Here is an 8,065-nt window from a genome sequence, read left to right on the forward strand (position 1 = left end):
ACTGAAGTTTATATTGTATTAGTGCCTGAAAGACCAATGGAGCAGAATAAAAAGACTTGGAGTAGACCCAAGTATATATGTCAATCCAGTACATGATAAAGGTGGTGTCTCAAATCACTGGAGAAAATGGGATGCTTAGTAAATGATTTTGACCTATACTTCATACATATACTTCAAATAAACTTCAAATAGATCAGATCTAAATGTAAGAAATCAAATCGTAAGTACTAGAAAGAAATATGGTTTAATTGAAAAACCAGAAGTGGGTAATACCTTTCAAATTATAACTTAAAATTAAGATGCAATTTTTAAAAAGATTGATAGGGGCGCCTGGATGGCTCAGTTGGTTAAGCATCCGACTTCGGCTCAGGTCATGATCTCACGGTTTGTGGGTTCGAGCCCCATGTCGGGCTCTGTACTGACAGCTAGCTCAGAGCTTGAAACCTGTTTCAGATTCTGTGTCTCCCTCTCTCTCTGACCCTCCCCTGTTCATGCTATCTCTCTCTCTGAAATAAATAAAAACAAAATGAAAAATAAAAAAAATAAAGATTGATAAATTCAACTAAATTAAAAAGGTTTTCAAAGTTTTTGCATGACTAAATAAAACAAACCCCAAAGGTAAAGTCAAAAGACAAATTACAAACTGAGAAAAAATATTTACAATTTATATCACATACCAAGGGCGAATCTCTCTAATACGTAAGCATTCTTAAAATCAAGGAGAATGTCCAAGAAACATTAGTAGAAAATGGGCAAAAGACATGGTTGACAATTCACAGGAAAAAAGTAAAAACTGCTTTTAAATAAATGAAAACATATTTAACCTTACGTATTACAAGAAAAGCTCAAATTAAAACTATACCAGGAGGAATGATGTAAGCAAAAATAATAGAGTAAGGACTTTTAAAAATTCTCTCCTCATAGAAGCAACAGGAACACTAGGGGAAAAAATTATCTGGATCAACTTAACCAAAGGGAAAGTAACCAAAGGCTTACAGCAATTCAGGGAGTGTTTACTCAAGAAAAAATGACTGACTCTTGGTAGCACAGTGAGCTTTGTGGCATCCTAATTTAGGTATTTCCGTCACCCCTCCCCAGCTTGACAGTTGGCTTGAACACCAATACCCCACAATCACAGTAAAAACCCACAGCTTGGCAGCTGCTGGAGGGAGCAAAGTGAAATTGGAGCTTCTTCAAAGCCCTGTTCTCAGAGAAGTGTAGTGATTTGACTTGTTTAATGGTTAAGAGGAAGACCCCACTCACAAGAGTGTCTTTATTTGACTTGACTCTGAGCTTCCCAGTATAAATAGCTTTTTCCACAGGGACATTTGTTGAAAATAATTAAAGGCACCTGGGTGGCTCAGTTGGTCAAGCATCTGACTTGGGCTCAGGTCATGATCTCACAATTTGTGAGTTTGAGCCTGTCAGGTGAGCTCAAGCCCCACTTTGGGTGAGCTTGAGCCCCACTTTGGGTGAACCCCTCTTCTCTGCCCCTTGCTCACTTGCCCCCCTCTCTAAAAAAAAATTAAAAGTAATCAGTTAATATCACAGCTGCCTGAGTTCGTAGGTAACAGTGGGACCCCCCCCAAAATAATAATAATAATAAGGCTAATCAAAAAACTTAAAGGGAAAAAACTAGAGAGTGAGATGTCTATATAAGGATTTGAAAAGCTTTAAAATATTCCTTGACTTGGACTAAATTACACCACTATCTTTCTTGGTTCTCCCATTTGTACGTGGCAGATCAAGGGACTTCTCAGCCTCCATAATCATGTGAGCCAATTCCTATAATAAATCTCTCTAGATTAGATAGATAGAAATAAAGGTAGATACACAGATATAGATGATAGAGATATATGTAACTTATTGATTGTGTTTCTTAGAACACCTTAATACAGATACCATGAAGCATAACAACAGAAAAAATATTTGAAGAAATAATAGCGCAAAACTTCCCAAACTTGGTGAGAAATACTGATCCATACATCAAGCTTAATGAATTCTAAGTCAGATACCCTCAAAGATACCCACACCTAGACACATCATAATCAAACTGTTGAAAGACAAAAGCTAAGGAGAGACTTTTGAAGTCAGCAAGAGAGAAGCGACTTATTACATATAGAAGATTCCCAATAAGTTAACAGGTGATTTCTCATCAAAAACCACAGAGGCCAGAAGGCAGTGGGATGATGTATTTAAAGTGTGGAGAGAAAAATACTGTCAACTAAGAATTCTATTCCCAGTAAAACTATTTGTAAAAAAGATGAAGGAGAAATTAAGATATTCCTAAGTAAACAAAAACTGAGAGAATTTGTTTCTAGGAGACTTTCCTTATAATAAATATTAAAAGGAGTCCTTTAGGCTGAAATGAACAGAGACTATACAGTTACCTGAGTAAATAAGGAACACCCATAAAGGTAACTATATAGATGAATATAAAATACAGTATAAACGTTTTTGCTTTTTTTAAAATAAGATTTAAAAGACGAAAAAAGACAACTGCTAAAAGTAATAATAAATCTGCGTTAATGGTTATACAATGTATAAAGATTTTTTTAATGTTTGTTTTTGGGAGAACATGAGCAGGGTAGGAGCAGAGGAAGGTGGGGGGTACAGAGGATCCCAAAGTCCTCTTTGCACTGACAGCAATGAGCTGATGTGGGACTGTAACTCATGAAGTCTAAGATCATGACCTGAGTCAAAGGTGGACACTCAACTGACGGAGCGACCCAGACGCCCCTAAAGATGTAATTTGTTTGACAATCACAACATAAGAAGAGGTAAGAATTATTATACAGGAGCATAAAGTTTTTGTAAACTATTGAAATTAAGTTGGTATTAATCTGAGCTAGATTGTTCTAAATGAAGGTATTAATTGTAATCCCATAGCAATAAATAAGAAAATAACTAAAAAATGTATAAATGTAGATGTGTAAACGTAGATGTGTAGATGTAAATGAAATTACAAGAGAATTAAAATAGTACACAAGAAAATACCTAACACAAGATAAAGAATGATGGAGGAGTATTGGAACAACAGCAACGAAGGATATAATACACAGAAAATAAACAGCAAAGTGGCAGACATTAAGCCTACATTATCAGAAAAAAAATTAAATATAAAACTGAAAAATTAAATGCCCCAATTAAAAGGCATAGATTGGCAGAATGAATTTTAAAAACTGTGCAACTATATGCTGTCCATACAANGAATCTGATGGTGTTAATGGTTGCAAAAACTTGTGAATATATGAAAAACAATGAGTTATGCATTTTTGGGGTGTTATCTTTTTTTAAAAGAGTTTATTGTCAATTTGGTTTCCATGAAACACCCAGAGCTCATCCCCACAAGTGCCCTCCTCCATGCCCATTACCCCCTTCCCCCCCACCCCCATCAATCAGTCCTCAGTTTGTTCTCAGCATTCAAGAGTCTCTCATGGTTTGCCTCCCTCCCTCTCTCCCACTATTTTTCCCCTTCTTCTCCCCCACAGTCCTCCATTAAGTTCCTCCTAATCCTCCTATACGTGCATATGGTATAGATATGGTATCTGTCCTTCTCTGCCTGACTTATTTCATTCAGCATAACACCCTCAAGTTCCATCCATGTTGCTACACATGGCCAGATTTCCTTCTTTTTCATTGCCATGTCGTATTCCATTGTATAGANTTATAAGTGGAGTGTTGAAGTCCCCTGCTGTTAGCACATTTTTATCCATGAGTGTTTCTGTTTGTGATTAATTGTTTTATATATTTAGGTGCTTCCATATTTGGTGCATAGACATTTATAACTGTTAGTTCTTCCTGATGGATAGACCCTGTAATTATTATATAATGCCCTTCTTCATCCTTTGTTACTGTCTTTAATTTAAAGTCCAGTTTGTCTGATATAAGTATGGCTACTCTAGCTTTCTTTTGACTTCCTGTAGCATGATAGATATTTCTCCATCCCCTTATTTTCAATCTGAAGGTGTCCTCCTGTCTAAAATGAGTTTCTTATAGACATCAATTAGATGGATTTAGTTTTTTTTTTTTTGTAATCTATTCTGCTACCCTATGTCTTTTGATTGGGGCATTTAGTCCACTTACATTCAGTGTTATTATTGAAAAATATGGGTTTAGAGTCATCGTGTCCTCTGTGTGATTCATGCTTGTGGTGGTGTCTCTGGTATCTTATGTTCCTTGCAACACTTCCCTCAGAGAGTCCCCCTCAGGATTTCTTGTAGGGGTGTTTTAGTGGTGATAAATTCTTTCAATTTGTTTTATTTGGAAAGACTCTTACCTCTCATTCTATTCTGAATGACAGGTTTGCTGGGTAGAGGATTCTTGGCTGCATATTTTTTCTGTTCATCACATTGAAGATTTCCTGCCATTCCTTTCTAGCCTGCCAAGTTTCAGTAGATAGGTCTGTCACCACTCTGATAGGTTTCCCTTTGTATGTTAGGGCCCTTTTCTCCGTAGCTGCTTTCAGAATTCTCTCTTTGTCCTTATATTTTGCCAGTTTCACCATGATATGTCGTGAAGAAGATCAATTCAAGTTACGTCTGAGGGGAGTTCTCTGTGCCTCTTGGATTTCCACATCTGTTTCCTTCCCCAGATTGGGGAAGTTGTCTGCTATTATTTGTTCCAGAACTCCTTCATCGCCTTTCCCTCTCTCTTCCTTTCTGGAATTCCTATGATATGGATATTATTCCGTTTAATTGTATCGCTGAGCTCTTGAACTCTCCTTTCGTGTTCCTGGATCAGTTTATCTCTCTTTTTCTCAGCTTCCTCTTTTTCCATAATTGTGTCTTCTAAATCATTATTCTCCTTTCTGCCTCTTCAATCTGTGAATTGGACGACTCCATTTTATTTTCTATCTCATTTATAGCATTTTTTAATTCATCACAACTATTTTTAAGCTCCATAGTCTTTGTAGCAATAGTTTCTCTGATGTCTTCCATGCCTTTTTCAAGCCCGGCAATTAATTTTATGACTATTGTTCTAAATTCTTGTTCAGTTATTTTACTTATATCTGTTTTGAGCAGCTCTTTAGCTGTCAATTCTTCCTGGAATTTCTTGGATGGAGAGTTCTTCCGTTTCATCATTTTGGTTAGCTTTCCATCTCTTTAAAAGCTTGTTATCCACTCGCACCTGTGAGTGCTACTGTACCAAAGAAGGCTCTTTGACTGCCCACAGCCTGTCCGTTCAGAAAGTGTTCTTTGAACTGTATCTTTTGGTCTCTCTTGTTGAGACCTTGGTTATTTATTTATTTATTTATTTATTTTATTCATAGTGGTATTTGGGACTTTCCACCATGTGTACTTTGGCTTGTTTCTTGAGGTAGCCGCTATAAGGTTTTCTCAGCAGACTCTGTCTCCTTTTCCTCCCAAACTCCTTGATTCTGTAAGGGTTCTTATGGCTTCAGGCCTTCTCCCTTTGAGAGATGGGGGCGAGTGAAATGTATGGAGCTCCCTACTTCCTTGCCATCTTGCCTTGATCTCCTGAATTATGCATTTTAAATGGATGAATGTATGGTAGTGGATTACACCCAAGAAAGAAAGAAAGAAAGAGAGAAAGAAAAATTCTCTGAGATACCATTTCTCCCCTGTCACATTGTCAACTCCCTAAAAATTCTACAGTACACCCTGTTGGTGAAACCTAGAGGAACATTGTGAAAAGAAATACAAAAAAGTTGACCTCCCCAGAGGAGACTGTGACAGTGTGTCGCATGTTGGACTTTCCCTTTAACCAGACGTCCCACTTCACCACACACAGTGTGGTGTGAAATATCCCATGTGTAAGTTATTCTTTGTAACATTATTTGTAGTGGAAAAATATTGGAAGCAATCCAAGTGTCCATCAGTCTGAAGCTTATTAGATGAACTATGATGCCTTCACAGGATAGACTGCTATATACCTGGAAAAAAAGAATGAAATCCCTTTATGTACTCACGTGGAGTGATTGCTAGAAAAAAACTGGTGAGTGAAAAAGCAGATTCAAGTAGGAAAAGTATTTTGTTACTTTTTTCTGTAAGAAGTAGAGGAAATGGGAGGATATGTAATTATGTGCTTTAATGTTTATTTTTGAGAGAGACAGACAGAACATGAATCGGGGAAGGGCAGAGAGAGAAGGAGACACAGAATCCGAAGCAGGCTTCAGGCCCTGAGCTGTCAGTACAGAGCCCGTGACCACGAACCGTGAGATCATAACCAGAGCTGAGATCCGTCGCTTAACCAACTGAGCCTCTCAGGCACCTCTGTGGTTCTTTTCCTAAAAACCATATTGCAAAGGAAAAGTCAGAGGGGAGAAAGATGTTGAGGTGCCTGGGGAAGAAGGGAGACTTTTCTGGGCATTTTTTCACATTGTCTTGAATTTTGAACAATGGAAATGCTTAACATATTTTAAAAACTAAATGAGAAAGAAAATCAAACCCCAAAGTGCAAACAGCATGGGTTGTAGAAGCAGACAGAGCAATCAAGTGAGTTTTGAAGAACATTCTCTGGCTGCATATCTTAGTGGGTATAATATAATAATAAAAAGACAAAACATTTCAGTGTTGAGCCTGCAGTTAACTTTACTATTTTGGAGCTCTTTGTGTGTGTGGTGGGGCCCAGAGGCAATGGCACCCAAGAAATGGTTCTGTTCCTGGCACCCAGGTCTGGGTTTCTGAGAATCACTTCCTGTTACAAGATGGAAATGGAGCTTCCCCTCCTTACTCTTCATTTTCTATATCGTCACTTACTGTCACTCACATTAAATGATGTCAACATGTCTACATCACCCTAGATCTCTTGATTGCTCTCTCCTGACTCATATTTTGGTCCCTTTGTCCTCAATTATGACAGAATTCCTCTGTTTCATGGCCCCATTCACTATGCCATTTTTAAAGACGTGTTTCCATTGTATGTGCTTGTATGTGTTTCTTTTCCTTGTTAATATTTTTTTAATTGGGCCTTTTTCTTAGTAACTTTTTCTTGCTTTATATGAAATTCTCTCTCATCCAGCTGAAGTGTTGCACATGTGATTAACTGTGCTTCCTCCAGTGTCCATTCCTCTGTCTGTTTCATTAGGGCTTCTCTTGGGTGCAATTGATTTTCTTCAGGTGCTTGTTAAATTTCGATTGTGTGTTCATTTTTGCATTTGAGCTGTCCTGAAAGGTGTGTGTGGCATTACTTACCACAGTCTAGCATCATGGACACAGGCAAGGGTGACATGCCACTGCCAGGAAAGGGCCAGGTTTCTGGATGTGGAGGCTGCTGGCTTCTTGAGCCCCCATCACCTGTGAAGGGTACTGCCTGCCTCTTGACTTAAGCATCTGCACTCATTGTTCTCACCTGATCAGCGACAGCCCTGTCACCTACTGCTGGCACAAGGTGGAAGGTGGAAAAGGGTCTGCCTCTATTGCCAGAACCCTTCAGATCTCCTATGTACCTGCCTCTCTCCAACTTGGCTGGACCCTCTAGAACACCTCCTTCCTTTTTAAGAGTCCTCTCCTTTGCATGTTTTGGAGTTTGGTTTCCTTCCTCAGTCTGATTGCATCTGCCTTCCGACTTTCAGGCATCCTTCCCAATGTCCACTAAGAGCTCCCTCCCTTGCTTTCCAAAATAGTTATGAATTTTTTTAAGATACATTTTCTTACATTTCTACAGATCTGTATGGGGAAACTGTAGTGGATAATCTGAGGGATGTACTTTTAAAAAAGCATAACCAGACAATTAGGCAGCATTGACAAGGATGTCCTTAGGCTCCCAGAGCAGAGAGATAGAAACTGCAAAATTGGTATCTGGACTATTTCCCATGAATGATTCTAAGACTGAAAAGAAGAACTCTAGGGAATCATTGTGCTCTTGAATCCCATTCCTGTCACAGGCTCATCTATTAACCACTGCAATAACAATGACTTCGCCCCCGTTTGGTGATGCTGTATTGGCTGGAACACATCCAGATGCCAGCACTCAGACACTCAATCAATCCCATTGATTCTATGATGATAAATGATCCTGAGGCACAATCCATATACTTGATAATTGCCACTTTATCAAAGGAAGACATCTTTAAATGAGCTGTACTAAAAATGTTAAGTGT

The sequence above is a fragment of the Crocuta crocuta genome, unplaced genomic scaffold (assembly GCF_008692635.1).
Source record: "Crocuta crocuta isolate KB4526 unplaced genomic scaffold, BGI_CrCroc_1.0 scaffold70, whole genome shotgun sequence".
NCBI lineage: Eukaryota > Metazoa > Chordata > Mammalia > Carnivora > Hyaenidae > Crocuta > Crocuta crocuta.